The sequence below is a fragment of the Coturnix japonica genome, chromosome 2, assembly GCF_054131305.1.
Source record: "Coturnix japonica strain WE chromosome 2, WE-NBRP24, whole genome shotgun sequence".
NCBI classification, from domain to species: Eukaryota; Metazoa; Chordata; class Aves; order Galliformes; family Phasianidae; genus Coturnix; species Coturnix japonica.
The window spans coordinates 74631067-74648873 of NC_140664.1; the positions used below are offsets into that span (position 1 = coordinate 74631067).

General features: G+C 42.9%; 1 protein-coding gene across 2 annotated transcripts in view; it reads left to right on the forward strand.

Moving 5' to 3' along the window:
• Positions 1 to 17807, forward strand: part of F13A1 (coagulation factor XIII A chain) — a 208662-nt gene that overhangs the window by 66102 nt on the left and 124753 nt on the right. The gene's annotated exons all lie outside the window — the stretch shown is intronic.

Consider the following 17807-nt stretch of genomic DNA (forward strand, 5'->3'; position numbering starts at 1 on the left):
TCAGAATTGGAGGGTGCTGTTTCCGTGTGCTCAGACTTCTGCTTTCTGCTTCGTGTTAGTTTAAACTAATGACAAATGAGATAATAACACCTACTCGCCACGCTGCACAGCCCTGTCTTGGTGCCTGCTGGAACAGTACAGCAAACTGTTTATTTTTTCTCTCGCTGCCAGTTTCTTCTCTTGAAGTCAAAGCATTTAGGTCAGGACTTCAGACAGGCTTATTTAGCCCTGCTGGCTGCAAAATGTAATCCAAATCATCCCATTTTAATCATGCAAAGTTGGGACCAAATGTTGCAAGGTGGCCAGTTTGGTTTGTGCATTTTTCTTGGTGAAAAATCAGTGTGCTGGAGGGAAGGAAGATTTGTCTGAAAAAAAGCTGGCGCACCAGAGAACCAATTCTTGAAACTTTCAGGAATGAATCCTTTCTGCTTGACTCTGCTAGAGGCAGCAATCTCATTCATTTTGGTCAGTGGTTCTTAGGAATGTACTATTTAAGAGTAAACCCAGTCAAGTAAACGTTTCTTTCCTTCTGTTTTCCTAGTTATTTAACTGCCCAATTCTGACACTGCATTGGTCATTCATGCTATTTTTTTCTAAAGCAGTACTTCATGCATGAATTGGTGGCTGATGCATATGGCAAAGAATTATCAGTAAAGAAAGCAGGGAGGCTTGCCTCATCCCTTGTAAAATTCTCTTCTTTACTTTACGACCCTGGGTTTGGAATAGGATTTCAAAAGGCAGTTGCCAAAAAGGACTTTTCTGGACAAAGTATTAAATGGAAAAAACCTACAGGCTAAACTCAGCCCTAAAGCCAATGTCTGCAGTAGTGTTCTCTGAGCTGCAGACAGGAGAAATTGGCTCTGTAGCGTGACAGAGTTGGATAAAAGATTTCTTTGGCCACCTCACTCTTTCTTGCTTGAGATCTGCAAGTATCATTTGCTCTGTCACTGAGTGAAGTTGAAGAAGAGAAAGCTGATGTACTTTAGCAAACAGGAAGGCATCTAACAAGATAATTATAAAATAATACTAAACAGTAGAGTTCTTTCTGAGGCAAAATCCTTGCCTGAATTAAGACAATAAAAGTAATCCCAAAGATTAGAGAGGAGGCCAAGATTTCAGCCACGATGTACTATATTTAAAAGCTTATTCAGGGCAGTCCAAGAAATCTTGTTTTGGATAACGAGATTCAGGGCTATTTCATGTTTTGGATACTATCATAATGGTAAGTTACATGTCCAGGGCCAGGGTGAGAATTCAGGCAACTGTCTTTAGACACAGTGCATGTGTGATAGTCACGTAACGGGATTTGGGTTAGGATCTGTCTGATTTGACCAGACTTCTGGTGATATCCAGCTAAGAGCTGACAGGAGCAATGCAACTGCATAGAGACTATTAAACAGAGACAATGTCCAGGATAACTGTAATGAACTTAAATTTGAATGGTATAAAGTAAAAGTCCCTTCCCACTGAAGTCTGTGAAGGGAATCAGAACTGGATATAATTACTTCTTACAAAATGTGCTGTAGGTCAGAGCTGTGAGAACTTAACCACTATATTTTATTCTTTTCTTAAGGTATGATACAATGGCATTTCCTTAAAACATCAGTTTAACGCTCATTGAACTGAGAAAAACAGAAGACAGGGCAAATGTTTGAAAGAGACATCCAGTGGGACTGAGGGTATCACTAATAAGCAAAATTAAGCTCAGGACCACTCTTGAGATTAAAATAATTGTAAACTGGGAAAATACATGTAAGTAGTACTGTATATGCTTACCCCACTCTTACTCATCCCTGCATGCCTGTTCATAAACAATACTGAGACAGATTACTGGGCAAAATGGAGCCCAGGTCTGGATGGGAATGGCTTACCTGGACATTGGTCTTGGTTTTGTCTCACTTTGCCTATCCCCACCCTATCCAGATGGCACTTCCTCCTGATATCTAAGCTAAACCTCCCCTGTCTCACTTTAAAACCATTCCCTCTTGTCCTATTACTATCCACCCCTCTAAACAGCTGCCCTCCCCTCCTGTTTATATGCTCCGTTCAAGTACTGGAAGGCCACAATGAGGTCTCCCTGGAGCCTTCTCCAAGCCAAACAAGCCCAGTTCCCTCAATCTTCCCTCGCAGGAGAGGTGCTCCAGCCCTCTGATCATCTCAGTGGCCCTCCTCTGGACCCACTCCATGAGCTCCACATCCTTCCTGTACTGGGAGCCCCAGTCCTGGACGCAGTACTGCAGATGGGGCCTCACAAGAGCTGAGAAGAGGGGGAAAAAAGTAGAAGCCTGAAAGTAGAACAACGCTAGGCTGTCTGAATATGGGCCTTCCTACTTAAATGGAAGCAGGATGGCTGGTGTAGCAGAAATCCAATGTGATTTTGTAGATGAGCTCAGAAGCACCATTATACGTAGGCAAGTGCCTGCACCATTTTCCTGTCTGTTGCATAGACTCTCTCTTGCTCTTTTGAGACAGCTACTTCATTCTTTTTTTTGGCAGTGCTCCTGACACTGACTCAAAATGACAAGTCACAAGATTTCTTTGTGGGTGCGAGGTTGGAACGTGTCTCAATAGTTTCAGTAGCCAGTGTTCTGAGGGGAAACAGCCATGATGGTTCACATTTTGGAAAGCTGTTACCTTCCAGTTTGCCCCACCATGTTGTTTTCAGCGGGAAGGAAATTCAGAAGGTTTAAGTTTACAATGTGCACTCCAGACGCTGTTTCGCCATTTTATTCCCTGTGTAATCCTTGTATCTCCTAGAAAGTGCGTTATTACCAACTCCATCTGTTCTGAGAACGCTTTCCCTTCAAACAGCCGAAGCCTGTGGGATGAGAAACTGCATTTAAACGAAGTGGTATCAGCGCTGGCAGTGGGAATTCTGCTTAGCAGGTTGCTTAGCTGGCCAACAAGCATGTTTCTTTATCTGATTGAAGGCTCTGACCGTGGAAATAAGCAGATCAAAATGCCTGTAAAGAAAGTTAATTACTTGAAGAGAGAAGTAGCTTCATGTATCTATATCACTCTTCACCTTGTTTTGATGCTTCTGTATTAAAGGGTGAAAATGCCACTTTCTACTTATCAAGATTTTTACATCTGTAATATATATGGCAAGAGAAAAAGACACAAACTAGTAAGCAGACAAAGGTTCATCAACATCTGTAACTTCTTGGACTTGCAGATAAAAGATTGCTAATATATTTACAGGAGCAAATCCTCCCCAAACAGTAGCTTATACCACCAGCCTCTCCCTTCTATAGCTTTTCTTAACAACAGTCAGTACCAGCCCCATGGTACTGGTACTACTACATGGTACAGAAGCATAGCAATAAAGAAGGTTTGTTTTGTTTGTTCCTTCTTACTTCAGGGCCCATCTCTCCCCTTTTAAATTGCAAGCTTGAGTCATAACTGTTTAAACAGACAGAGTTGTTTATTGGTTAATCAACATACTATTAAGTAGCCTAGCGATAGATACTATTAATAGAGAAACTGTTTGTAGGTGCTTCATTTATTCCTTACCTGATTTGATGTCTTATTCCCCCGTTCTTATTTTGTAGAACCCACCTTTTTGCTGTCTTTAACACCTGCATTTCTTTACCTGAACTCCTTGCAAAAATGCAATTCACCTCAAAGTTTTCAGCAATGGTCTTATTTCTTCTACATCCATTCTCAAATTTTTGTTTTGTTTCTAGTGTCATTATTCAGGCTGTCTTGGCCATATGTAGCTTTACTGATATGGTCGCCATGGTACAGATAGTCTCCTAAGATCCTAAGACTACATCCCTAAACTCCCCTGCAATTACCTTATTAATACTGGCAATGCTAACTTTGATTCCTCTACTTGCCTCCAATTAGTGCCAGTAGTTTCATATCTGAAGCACAGCCTGCATACCAGAGCAACAAAGCTACATATTTTTCATGTTCTGTGTTATACAGCATCCTTCCCTTGAATTGTTCTAATTACTCTCTGGGCTCCCTGCAGAGGCTTTAGCTAGTCATGAGACTGGTGGGGCTTTTTACGGGCATTCATACAGCTGTGATTTTTGCCAAAATGTTTCTGGGTATGTTTTTTTCTATACTCCTGGCCAAGTAGTTGTATCTGCAAAACTTTTCCAAATGTACACCTGGACAACACTTCACCTCATTTTTGCAATAGGATTTTCTCTTGAGTTTCTTTCATGGAATCATAGAATGGTTTGCATTGAAAGGACTTTAAGATCATCTGGTTTGATCTCCCTTGCTACAGGCAGGGACACCTCCCAATAGATCAGGTTGCTCAGAGCCCCATCCAGCCTGGCCTTGAATGGAAGCAAGGGGCATCTACAGGTGGGACTGCTGTTCCATGCTTTCTCTGCATATCATATAGTTGAGCATTGCCCAGCCCTGGCAGGCTCTCAGTACAGGCCCTTTGCAGTTGTCTGGGATTGAGCTGCTTCTCAGCAATACCTGCTCCTTGTACAACACTGTTGGTGTATGACATAAGCCCATGCAGTTTTGTTATCAGCCAGGTCTCAGTCACTTTGATACACTTTCAAGTAGTAGTGGACTACTATGTCAGGCACCTTGCTAACTTTAGTTGATCTCTTTTTGTTGTTCTTTTTCTTTTCTTTCATTTTTAATTGAAGCTTTCAGGAAAAGGGAATACTTGGTGGTATGGGGAAAAGGAAGAACATACTCATTTGGTATGGGGAAAAGGAAGAACATACTCATTCTTTTGGCATTTATATTAGAAATTCAGGAAAATGTTTAAGTTTGTACACTGTTGTGACTATTCAGGGTCCATCCAGAGTCTACACTCTATGAGATAGATTAAAGGTTTCAGGTTTGTCTGCTACAAAGTGGAAGAGTGTGTTTTTGCATCAATCTACAGTAAAAGCCTTGCATCTGTACTAGGTATGTACAAAAGCAAAGCCTTTCACAGCTTCCTTCTGGTTAAAACTTAAGCTTTTCCAGGAGGAAAGTGTTGTAGTCATGAAGAAAGGGCAAAATGTATCTGGTATCATGAAGCAAACGTGCTAAATACTTTTAGATGTTAATATTTGAATCCCTATATTTACAGTGTCCGGTGTATCGAAGATGCATGCTGTGATTATTTGGTGTTTTCATATAAGAACACAGAATATTTCCTAAACCTGTATTTAACCCCTTTTTTATAGCACTGGAAGATAAGATGAATAGATTTGAGGTTTTTCGAGCTTATAGACTTCTGGCAACACAATAGAGGCATTTGAAAATTAGGAATGAAGCCAACAGGTGGTATTTAGATGTGAGCAGTTGTCTGGTTTTCAGCTTTCATATGTCATTATATTATTTTACTGCCTTTGTTTTTGTGCTGCTGTAGCAGGGTCCTTTCTCTAGTGGTGAAAACTTTGTGCTCAGCCCCAAGGAAAGAACTAGGTTGTCTCCTGCATGGACCTTTCTCATTGTCACCTTCCTTCCAGATATAGTAGGAGAACAGTAAAAAAAACACTTGGTTGTGGTAGGACTGGGGCAAGAAGATGGTACTGATACGCTGTCCTTTTGTTTGCATGCAGGAAGGAAATGTAAGACAAGCTTGTTCTGGTGCTCTCTGAATTGGAGAGCTATACTTGTCATTTGGCTATGGTGACGCATATCCAAACTTGGAGTTAGTGCTTGAGAATGAATCTCGGATGAGTGCTGCTGGGTGTGCTTTGGAAAAAGGGAACAGGAAGGAGAGAAGAAGACTTAGTAGCACCCAGAGCAGAAGCAGTGGTCTATCCATATATTTACTGGTGGTTTGCATTACATGTTTCTGATGCAAATGCACATGAGCCTAAGACTGAAAAGAAATTCTGGCCTTTGAGTCATGTGGTCTCACAAAATGTAGGAGGGGTGGAAGCAACAGAAACAGCTTTGATGCAAAGAGAAAAGCTTTTATCCGCTTCTGCATCTCCCTCCTCGGTTCCACCAGTCCCTGTCAGGGGCTGCATGGAGCTGTTACCGTGGCAGGCAGGTTTTGTGTAGGGTGGGAATTTCATAGTGAATGCTTTTCTTTTCAGAAAATACCACTTTACTGAGTCCAATGAGAATGCTAGTACAGTTTGGGAATGTGCACGCTAGCAGGATAATTTTTTCAGCAGCAGGAAAAAGCTCTGTGGTTAGAGAAAAACTTCCCTTCCAATACAGCTTTTATAGCTGATGAACTTTTTTTTGATGTACTATGAAGCTAGAGTTCAAAGCAGGGACCTATATCCATTAGGTAATGGCCTTAAGTTGCTCCAGGGGAGATTCAGGTTGGGTATTAGGAAAAATTTCTTTGCAGAAAGAGTGGCAATGCTTTGGAACAGGCTGCCCAGGGAAGTGGTAGAGCCACCATCCCTGGAGGTGTTCAAGAAATGTGTAAACGTGGCACTGACGAACATGGTTTATTAGGCCTGGTGGAGGTGGTTTGATGGTTGGATTAGATGAGAAGATCTTAGAGGTGTTTTTCAACCTCAGTGATTCTATGATTCACCTGGGCAAGCAGAGTCTGAACTACCACAGGTTGTTCTCCATTTGTTCAGATGATTTTCAGAGTGGGAGAAGCTTTGAAACATCATATTTCAAAGGAAAGAAAGAAGGTGTTTTGCGCTGCTGTGCTGTAAATTCTGTCTACTGCCTCTCAGTGCATGGCGGCAACAGCAATGTGATGAGAAACTGCTTTGATGGGCAACCTTATTTACCTGAGAAAACAGCCTATGGTTTTGTATGAGCTTGGATCAAGAGTCACTCTTCTGTTCTGCTTCACAACTGCACTTGTGAGCAGCAATTCAGCCAGGCAACGTGTTTACATTGGTGCTGCAATCAGGATCACAGTGGATCAGTGCTCTGTACCAAACCCCTGTGCCCTCCTGGATGGAGTGAGTTTGATTGCCAGCACTGCAGTGCCAGTGTACCACTTTGGATCGATGCAGATTGGTGCTGGTTAGGCAATAAGGAACAGCAGCTACCCATGCCTAGGACAGATGGACTGGGGTGTGGTGCTGGCTGTCATAAGTCTGCTGGAAATGAGCATTTTTCCGTGTTGGCTAATGGAGTTTCCTCTGTGTTCACGGCGAAGTGGCTCTGTGGAATAAGCTCTTTTCAGTGCCTGGGAAGTGCTCAGCCATACAGCACGGGGACTTCTGACAAAGCAGACTCAGCAGAGCACTGGTTAATAGTTGAGGTTTAGGTTTGTGGCCTTACAGACAGATTGTGTTTGTATGTGATTCTGTGAAATATGGGCACAGGAAAGCTATATCCATAGATATCATACACCTAGAGAAAAAAAAGATGCACACAGTGGAAGTGTATGAAATTTTGTAGACACACAAGTACTGGAAATTCAGATTGGTTTTGGCTCATATAATGGTCCACAAGCAGGGAAGAATGAACAAGCAAGATGCCCTTGTGCTTCTGGGTCACCTTTCATGGATAATTTCTCTCTCCTTAAAAGATCAAATTGACTTCCACTCAGGCCTGGCATGAAACCTTAAAAAATATTCTTTCAATCAAATGCTGGCAGATATGGAAAGAAGCTTGTGCAAAAGGGAGCAACTGAAAGGCAGAGGTCTCTTGCCAGCAAGAGATATTGAGATCAACCATCTCAACTCTTTCAGGCAAGAAAGGAGGACTTAAATTAGGCAAGATTTCATCAACCTTCTTTCAAACTCTCCATTTTGGTACCCAAGACCTCCAGACCTGACTGATAGATGATGAGATGGGATTTGTTTGAATGCACGGAAAACAAGGGCAAAGGAATGAGAGCTGAAGGAGGATTAAGTTTAAACCGGATTCTAATGGATTTTGAGACTGAATTTCAGATTGGTCAGCCTACTGCCAAAAAAGCTGCGGTTTTGATGCAAATGAATTTGATAGCTGCTGCTGACGTTCTTCCAGCTACGTTCTTCCAGCCGAAGCGTTGTCTGGTAAGGGAGTTTGCAGATGCTCCCCGTGATACTATTCCTGAGTTAATTCAACCATTCTCAGGCTTGTAGAAACATGGGGGGTTTGAAACTTGTCTTCAGCGTGATGCCAATTATAGAGAATGTGTGGAGGTCAGTTTCTTGGAAGCTTGTTCTGTTTCAAATACTACTTCAATGGAAGATACGCCTCCCTCTGTATTAAATATTGCTGATTGTGCAGGGGAAGCTCCACTGCTGCAGCCAAATCTAAATCTGATGGGAGGGAGCACAGCCTAGTACCATCTTCTTGCTCCTAGCTGTGGGGAAGGATGTGCTACATCACTTTCTCAGGCGAGCACGGCAAAGAATTGGTGCAGAGATGGCTTCAGTCAAGGGGAATTTTACAGGCTTGCTGAAATCTTTTCTCTGCTCAGCCTCCTGGGTGTGCAACTGCAGTGAGCTCTTCTCCACCCAACTACCTCAGGCAGGCACTCTGACAGGCACAGGTTGGTGTGGATTGCATCTGATGTGAGGGTGGGATGGAGCTGAGTGCAATCTGTGACAGGGCTTTGCCAACAAGGCAGCAATTATAGATATGGGTTTATACATGTGAAGGGCTATTTCCACTTCTCTAACATTTCCAGAGGGAATGACAGAAGCCATTTTAGGATGAGAAAGCTAGTCCCTGCTCTGTGTTACAGGTTGGACTACAGGGATATTTCTTTAGCAGTACAAGATTAAGAATCTGTACATTACCTCCGGCTGCTGCTGCGGAAAAATATAGTGAGAAAAGCACTGGTCCAGATCCTCACCTAATACTACCTTACATTGCTGGAAGTGTCACTGAGCCTATTGAGGAAGCTAAACTTTCCTTCTTTAATAAGAGTTTCTTAGGGATGGAACAGAGTAGTGTATTAGGGTAGGCTGCTTTTTCTCAATGGATATTCAGAGAGCATCATCCGGGAGAGCTTCCAGCTCATTTTAGTTTCTTTCCTTAATAGAAGTCAGTATGGATCAGAGCCACAAGTTATTTCCAGTGTATGGATTGCCAGAGATCTAAAATTAATACATGGATCTTCTTGTCCCAAGAGATCAGTGTGGCTGTGGATAGCTTTCTTCAGAAAATCCTGATGGCTTTCCTTCCCTGGTAAGAGGTAAATACAGCCTTCGAGTTAGCAAGGACTTGACAGTTTGCACAAGCTAAGCCCGATTTGGATGTCGCTGAGATGGAAAAGTGGGATTTCTTTAGTTTCCTCTGGCAGAGAAAAGTTTCACTTGCAGTCTTGGTCAAAGCCTGTTTGAATCTGTCTCCCAGAAACGTGCTTGTCTTTCCTCCCACTTCTGTCGCAATCTCTTCCAGAGGATAGGTGGTGGTGAGAAGAAACATTTGCATTGGTTTTTAGGACTTGGTTTGATGTGTGCACCTCAGCCCGAGCTCTGTGCTGGCTGGAAAGAATGACGTGAGGAAATAGGATCGCAGAGCCTGGGGAGAAGCTTTGCAGACCACCTGGCCTTCAAATTCCTGGCACTGCTCAAACTTGTCTCTGTAGGAAATCCACGTTCCAAGTCAAGATCAGGTCACATGAGAAAATGAATTTGGCAGCAATATGATGAGTCCCTACTGATCTGCCAGCAAATCCACCCCAAGCATCTTGCTCCATGTCTCTATGCTCAGAATAGAGCAGCACAACTGACAGCCCTGCATAGAAATGTACTCGCAGAAGTGCCTGGAGGTGGTTTCTGCAGGCTTTCCCATGAACCAATGCTGCTGCAAGCTGACTTCCCTTAGTGCCACAATCTCTTTTTACAGTAACATCAAAGGCAAGGGCTGAGGAGGGGCTTCCAAGCAAAGAGATTTGAGATGGAAGTAAATAAGGCACTCCTCCTCCTTAGCTTTCTGTGTCCCTACTGTCCTAGGAAGGCTACAGTTCTCCTAGGTATTGTCTGGTCACACAAAAAACATACAAACATAGGGATAATTCATACTTCTGTGCCCACCTGACCTCCTCTGACATCATTAGCAGCAACTAGTGAGACTCTGCCATATGCATTTAAGCGCCATTCTGTGCATTCTTGTTCCCCAAGTATATCAGCTTTAGGGAAAGGTGCATAAAGAAAACGAAATCCAGAATGACTCTGGCACAATTATAGTAGAAACAAGCTGCTATTAAGCTTTAATGCAGATGCCATGATGGGGAATAAAATCTCATTTCCTTTTTTTTTTCTTTTTTTTTCATTCATCTTTTGTATTAGGTGCTCCATTCTCATCTTCATGTGGGATGCTCAGAAACTTTGTAGCATGAGCATAGGTGGGAATTGGGAGGTCTCTGTTACAAAAGGCTGAGTTGTTTTGTTGTTTTTTACCTGTCAAAGCTTTGAGCACTTTGGTATCCCTTTGAGGATGATGCACTTCTTACAGATACTGTAATCTTACAGATACTCTAATCTTACAGATTCTTCTTCAAAAGCAGAAGAGTTATAGGTCTTGTTTGGCTTCTTAGTTGATTTTATTTTTTATTTTTTTAAATTCTTACAGATACTGGAATAGGTTGTCCAGAGAGGTGGTGGATACTCCATCCCTGGAGACACCCAAGGTCAGGCTGGATGGGGCTCTGAGCAACCTGATGTAGCCGTAGGTGTCCCTGTTCACTGCAGGGGAGTTGGACTAGGTGATCTTTAAAGGAGCTTCCAACTTAAAGCGCCGGGTGGTGCTGTTTGCCCAAGTTGCGGCCGTCTCTGCCCGCAGGGCTCTGCTAAGGGAGCTCAGCCTGAGCGCAGCGCGGTTAATTAATAACTAAATACCGCGGGCGGGGCAGCAGCTCCATCCCGGCTCTGACGGTGGGAGAGCACCTTGCTGCGAAGCCCCGGGGCAACACATTGGTGGGGGGGTTTATTCGATTACAAGAAAGAGCTCTGGAGAAGGTGTGGAGGAGGCAAACCCCGGGCGCCTCCGCATTTTGCGTGGGCTTGTGGCAGCGTGTTAGGTTTTCCTAATTTATTTAGCATTCTTGTCACAGCTTCCATTGTGGAGCTTTCCCGTACGAGGATTAACCACCACCACAAGCGGTGCAGTGCAACGCTGGCAACCTCCTTGGAAATCACGCAGCCTGAATAACGATGAGAGAGGAAAGCAGGGAGGAAAATCCACTGTTCTGCTCCCAAAAGCATCGCTGTGCTGTACCCACAGACTGAGAGCAGGCACGGCCCCATCACACAGCCTGCTCTGTCCCCTGTCCATAAGGGATGTCATAATGCAAGGTGGGACATGCAAACTGTGGGGCTTCTGCCCAGCGTGCTCTGAGGGTGAGGGCTTGTATTCGCCATCTTAGGGGCTGGCTCCCTTGGCCTAGGTCTGGAGGCATGGCTGATGGCCAGCCAAGAGCAACGCATGTGGGGTGAACGTTCAGCTTAGGTGATCGTAGCACCTCCTGCCACATCAAGCATGTTATGATGGAGCAGGATGCTCAGGGAGGTGGCAGAGTCACTGCTCCTGAAGGTGTTCATGAAAATGACAAGCGTGGCACTGAGGAATGTGGTTTAGAGCAGTGACAGGCGTGGGTTGCTATGGCTGGACTACGTGATCTCAGTGATCTTTCAGCCTTTATGATTCTGTGATAAGCGCTGCTGGTGAGTCTCTCTGAAGCAAACGGGCTGGCTCCTCATTTGTTTCTCCCTGTCAGGATGATGAGCCCAACTAGATTTCTCTCTGTTTGTGTTTGCTGCTTGTCTGTGCTGACAAAACATGCGTAGTTTGTAGCTCCCTCGCTTCAGCTGGCTGCTGTTCCATTTTAATGCGAGGCGCTTCATCGGAGGTCATTTACTCAGTGTGCTGCTGGGCCATTTACAAATATGAGCTGATGAATATTTCATCGCTGTTCACCAGGAATTCTGTCGAAGGCTGGAGCTTTGTGGCAGCGACTCAGTACGTGATGGGCTTAACCTGAAATTGTTTCCTTGCTGCATCTTTCACCAGACGTTCTAATTGCTGACGTTGGAGAGGGGGAAACGATGGGAGAAGGAATATGTATTAATATAATAATACTCTTGATCGCCCCTCGATTCTCCTTAAATATCGATGGAATCAGTGCTGCTTGAGAAAGAGACTCTTCTAATGGAAATACAGGAGCAGACATCCCTTCCTATTTGCTCTAAGAGCAATACCAGGCTGCTTTCCTTCCCGCAGTGCCACACCTCCAGGAGGGAGGCTCTACTGCACTCAGAGTGCTCTTCTGAAGTGCCAGTAAGAGTGAGTACTTGCAGCAGAGTAGGTGGTGAGACTAATTTATCTTGCTGCAAAACATCTTAGAGGAAGCAGGGCACTGTGTGCAGGGAACACGTGCTGGTCCTAATGCCTGCTTGAGACTGCAAAGAGCCTCGAGCAATAGTTATGCGGAGGAAGACCCAGACCATTTATCTGAGTCCAGTGATGATTCAGGCATCAACATCATTAGGTATTTTATTGCTGAGCCAGCTGAAGAAAATAGACTTATATAGAGTACTGAGGTTGAAAGCAGGGGCTTGTAAAGGTAGTTTTCTAAAGGTAGATGATGTTATCCCATGGCAGATGAATGGCAGCAGAAAGTCACAAAGTCACAATGGGTTTGTGCAGATGTGCTGATGGCAGTGCCTCACCCACTGGCAGGGGAAGCAGAAGGTGTTTTCATGTTACCATGTTGCGTGCCACCATAAAATGTTCTCCTGGATTTTTTGGATTGTGTGGTGAAAGATGTCTCACCTCTGACATCTTTTTGACTAGTTATAGTGCTATGGGGAGCAGAAAGGCACTCTGTTTTACCACCCAAAAAAAAAAAAAATAAAAAAATCCAGCCTAAGAGCTTCTGTAGTGGTCTGAGCTTCTCCTACTTTTCCCTGGTGCTGTTGAAGTTGAGCTATTGGGATGTGAATGAAGACTCAAGCACAGGAGATGGACAAGAAGCCACATGTACCTGGAAGTCTCCTAGTTCCCTCTATATTCAGAAGCTTCTTTCTGTTGCCCAGATGGGAGGAATGGGCTGCAAAATGTGCTGGCTTTTTTTGCTTATTGCTGCTAGCTGGTCATCTGGTGCTTCAGAGCTAGAGCAAAAATGGGAAGCTGTAAATGTATTGAATTTGGTAAGCTCTGTGGGAAGCAGCAGGTCATCTTATCAAGTCAGAGGAGAAGGCTTGGTATCTTCAAAAGCAGAAGAGTTATAGGTCTTGTTTGGCTTCTTAGTTGATTCTAATTTTTTTTTTTTTAAACATATACAATTCAATTTTTATTTGACCAGTTGCAGTGAGAGAATGAAACTGGTTCTATAACCAGCTCTTCCAAAACAGCTCAGTAAATCTCTAGGTCTTTAAAATATAATTAATAACTTTGTGTAGAGTGAGACTTCTGTGGGGGTGCAGGCGTATGTGGGTGGCTACTGAGAATACATGGTAATCTAACCACATCTTGCTGTCTCTCTCTCACTCTTTCTGATACATGCAGATATAGTGGGCCAAAATTTGCCACTTCTGTCAAACCAGAAATAAACAGGGCTAGTCATAGGGCAGATCATGACTTTCTATGAATATAGGTGATAGAAACAGCACCTGAAGAAGGAGCAAAAGTAGTAATTTTTGTTAACACTTGGTTAGTTTTCAAAGGGAAGAGTGAGTGAACAAATGCATTACACTCTCTGAGAAGAAAGAAAGATTATTACCAGTCTAGAGGAACTTGGTGAAGGCTGGACGGTTTCGATGAAAATTGCTATTTGAAGCAGTGTCCACATTTTGATTCAGTGTAGGTTTTCTAAGCTGCATAGCTGACATTTCCAAGTTTTTCACACTACAACTTTACAGTACTCCGGCCACGAATTAAGCAAGTTCAGATACTGCACAAAAGAGTAAATACAACAACATTTATTTTTTTTTGCTGTATTCCATTAGTCACAGTTCTCACCAGACATGGATGCTGCATGCTATGTCAGCCCATCTGTTGACTGATGTCTTTGCTTGCCCACCTCCTAAGTAAGGTGGGACTGTGAGAGTTATAAAATATATTTTGGACCTTGGTGTAAACTATTTTGAGTCCTCCAGTTTTTCAGTTGTTTCCAGGGCTTTGGCTGGGCAGGCAGGGATGCTGATAGGAAGCCCAGAGAAACAAGGAGAGAAAAGGGAAAAAGAAATCCCTCTTTCTCTTCCTATCGGAAGCACTTAGTGGTATTACATGGAGGTACTTGGCTACTCCTGTGTCTGGCAACCCTGCACTTGATAACTCAAGTCCAGCTGCAGACTAAGCTGTTAGCACTAGGACAGGTAGGGGTGTGGGGTCATATGTCATACAAGAAGAAGCAGGAGGTGGTATTTTTTTCATCCCAGAAAAGGTATGGAATGAAGGGTCTAATGATGCCTGCAACTGAACAATAGGAAATTACTGAAGAGATGCAGCCAAATGTCCAGAGCACATGGATGAGAGGCAACACCCACAAGCTGCAGCATAAAAATGTCCACTCAGATGTTATGAGGATTTTTGCAGGTGTGGCAATCGAGCATTGGAAGGTGTTGACCAGAAAGGCTGTGGATCTCCACGGTTGGAGGTATTCAGCTTTGGAAGTTGGACTAGAGGTCCCTAGCTGAAAACATCTGCTTTAATGAAGAGCCTGAAATAGTACAAACCACACTTGGAGATCAAGCATACATCGGCCTAGAGCTTTCTAGGTGTCTCCCTGTGGTTCTTGACAAATTCTTATGGAAAGCTCTGGCCAAGTCTCACTGAGGGACTTGAGGGAGGGTGGGAGGGTTCTTCTCTCTTCATCAGCAGATGTTATTGATTAACTCCCTGCTTTCCCACTCCCCTGGGACCCCTCTCGAATCCCTCAGAATTGCTCAGAGTTGTGCAGGTGATGATTTTAGACCACATTGTTCAGAACTTCATCCAGTTGGGTTCTTAAAGCTCTCGTGGACAAAAACTCTGCAATCTCTTTGGGCTGCGACTGTTCCAAAGAGGTCAGTTGTTCCCATGTTTTCTAGAAAGATGTCAGTAAGATGAAGCCCTGGTTCAAAGGAACACGTTGCATTGTCAGCAGAGACCTGTGTGCAACCTGACTATGGCTTGAATAAATCATTAAAATGTCCTCCAGCTTTCCCTTTGCTGTGTGGATCCAGTAGCCTTGAAGGTGCCAGAAAGACTGTATCCTAGTTCGAATTGCAGCTCAGCTCCAGTGCAGTTGCAAGTTCTGGCTCTCTCCTTCAGCCCTGGAACTCACCCAGTTCTGGACAAAGTCATGCTGGTGTTATAATCCACAGCTGAACTCTGAGGCAATGCATTGTTTCTTTGGTGATTTGGAGTGAATAAGAGAATCATTTCTGTGGTGTCAATGTTAGGGCCACATTCACAAATAAATGAATGGATCTGTGATGTGTTACAGGAGAGTAGTGTGGTGACTGACCTATTACTGGTTGTAGGAAGTTTTTTGAAGCATCTTCTCTGATCTCTGACAAAGACTTGATTGATTTAGGGTTTGTTTGTTTTTATTATTCTTATTTTATTTACTTTATTTTATCTTTTTATTTTTGGAAGTTTTTTTGCTTCTTTGTCCCTGTCTCCTTTTCTATTCACTAGAACTTGATAAAGCACCTTTTCCGGGTGAGCTTCAACAGGATAGATGAATTTCTGGCATTTATCTTGATGCTCAATGCCAGGAGAGAAAAGAAATCAATATTTAATAATTCCTTCTTAATACAGCCCTCCTCTGTCCCTGCTCAGAATATTCAAGGTCACCAGGTGCTATTCCAAGGTATGGGAACAGTAAAAGCTGTGCTCTGAATGCTATCATATACTGTATGTTGTTAAGCTCATAGGTTACTTTCAAGGACACCTCATGACAGCATATAATAGTAATTTTAATCTGATGTACTCAGATGGATTCTCTGTTAACCAAGTGAGTAAAAGAAACAACTTTCTAACTGAAGCACATGTTTCCTTCTGATAATGTTACCCTCCATCACCCTATTAATAGTAGAGGCAAAGTTTAATTAACAGTTTTCCTACAGCCCCAGTCGCCTCCGGTCTGACTCCGAGCTCAGTCATGGTGGTTTTCTCTCCTTTGTCCATAGATGTAGACATCTGTCTTTATTCTTCTGGAAATGGATGGTGAGCCACTATTTGTATTTTGGGATCACTGCAGGAAATAAACATGTAAGACAGTCCCCAGCCCACTGAATTTATGGTTTTACTCAAACGTAACATATATGAGATGCAGGCTCCAAATTTACAGTAACTGGGCGATCTAGAAGCCCAAATTTCACTGATAGTTAATGTTGCCTTCCAGGCTTTTTTGGGATGTGGTACCCAAGTGTAGGCATTTCTCCCATACTCTTGTTGTAGGACAGTGCAGCCAAGATTGGACCTGCCTTCCATAAAGCACAAAGCCCTTTTCAGCAGTAGCTTCACTCCCTATTATAAATTAGACTTTGTGTTTATTTTTACAGGTTTGTGGTGGTTTTTTTTGGTTTTTTTTTTCAATTTTTTCAAATTGTGATGTTATATATTCTTTATGGTTGTGGGTGATGTTCCAGATAGGGGACAAATCATTATGAAAGGAACTTCTCCATGGACCCTGTCACTCTTCCTTGGCTAACTCCCTGTAGAATTCATGCAACCTAGTGCATACATTGTCATATCATGTCACCTGTTTTGTCACCATTTGATCTACTTTTTACTTTCTAAAATGAGCTCCAAGTTTTAGGGATATTGGATACTGATCCATTTTATTTTTTTAGTTACCTATTCCAGATAGCCTGTTAGTGAGGTTGCACTTGATAATGAGCAGATGAAACTTATTCTGCTTAGTAACCATAGGCCTGAATTTATGAGCTCACTTACAGGGAACTGTCTTCTAGAACTGCTCCTTTCCATAAGGGGCATTTTTTTCTACATAGATACTGCAAGCAAAAGTTGAAAAAGTTTGTAGATCTCATCTTTGCCTATACACACACACCCAGTGAATCTTTGTTAGCCTCTTCTGAGGTCTTCCAACATAAAATACTTGGCAAAAGCCATCCACTGATCCACTGAGAACTTATGAAGTTTGGGTAATAGTAATTTATTGACTTCAGTGTTCTTGCTCATGTAGAAGGCGGTCTGCTGAAGGGGAAGCATTCATGCTTTATTACATTTCCTTGAGCACTGACATTTTTATTTCTGAAGCGTTGTTTTTCTTTTAATTTAAAGGCAAAACGCAATTTTCCTCATTTCGACGCGTAACAGAAGATTGGCCTGAGATTCTTTGAATTCCTGTTTAATAATGACCAAATTCACTGTCCAGCTTTTCTTTCTAATAATTGTCAGTTTCAGTGTTGAAAAATAGAATGCTCAAGAATAAAAGTAATCATTGAGATGTCACCATTGCTCTTTTTATAAAGTAGATATTTTTGTCTGTACCTTCACAAATCATCCTAGGTTTCAGTAGATGCTCTCTACTACTACCCATCAAAACTGTTATGAGAACAACAGAACTTACTAAGCCTGGGCATCTGTGAGTTTGTGTCCCAACCTATACACCAGTATGAACTGATCGTTCATCTCTGTGGCCTTCTTAACAACTCTGTTGGACAGGAAAGAACACTTGTGATGCCAGTCTACAGCTGTATGTGTATGGGTTCGTTGACTATCTCAGGCTTGCTGGTGTATATATAGCAGCTAAGTTTTGCCTGCCTTTTCCTTAATGGAAAGCTCTAATTTTGGTCTTTCTTCTCTCTCCAGCTGCCAGATCCCTGAAACTTATAAAAATATAATTATCTGTGAGACTACAGCCCTTCTTTCAAAATTGGTTAAAATTAGCTAGAGAGAAAATTCACTAAAGGGAGCTGACAGACAGGAAATCAGGCCAGAAATACATCAGCCATCATGTCAGTTCTGGGTGTCATGGGTAGCTGTTAATTTAATACCATGTTTCTCCCAGGCTG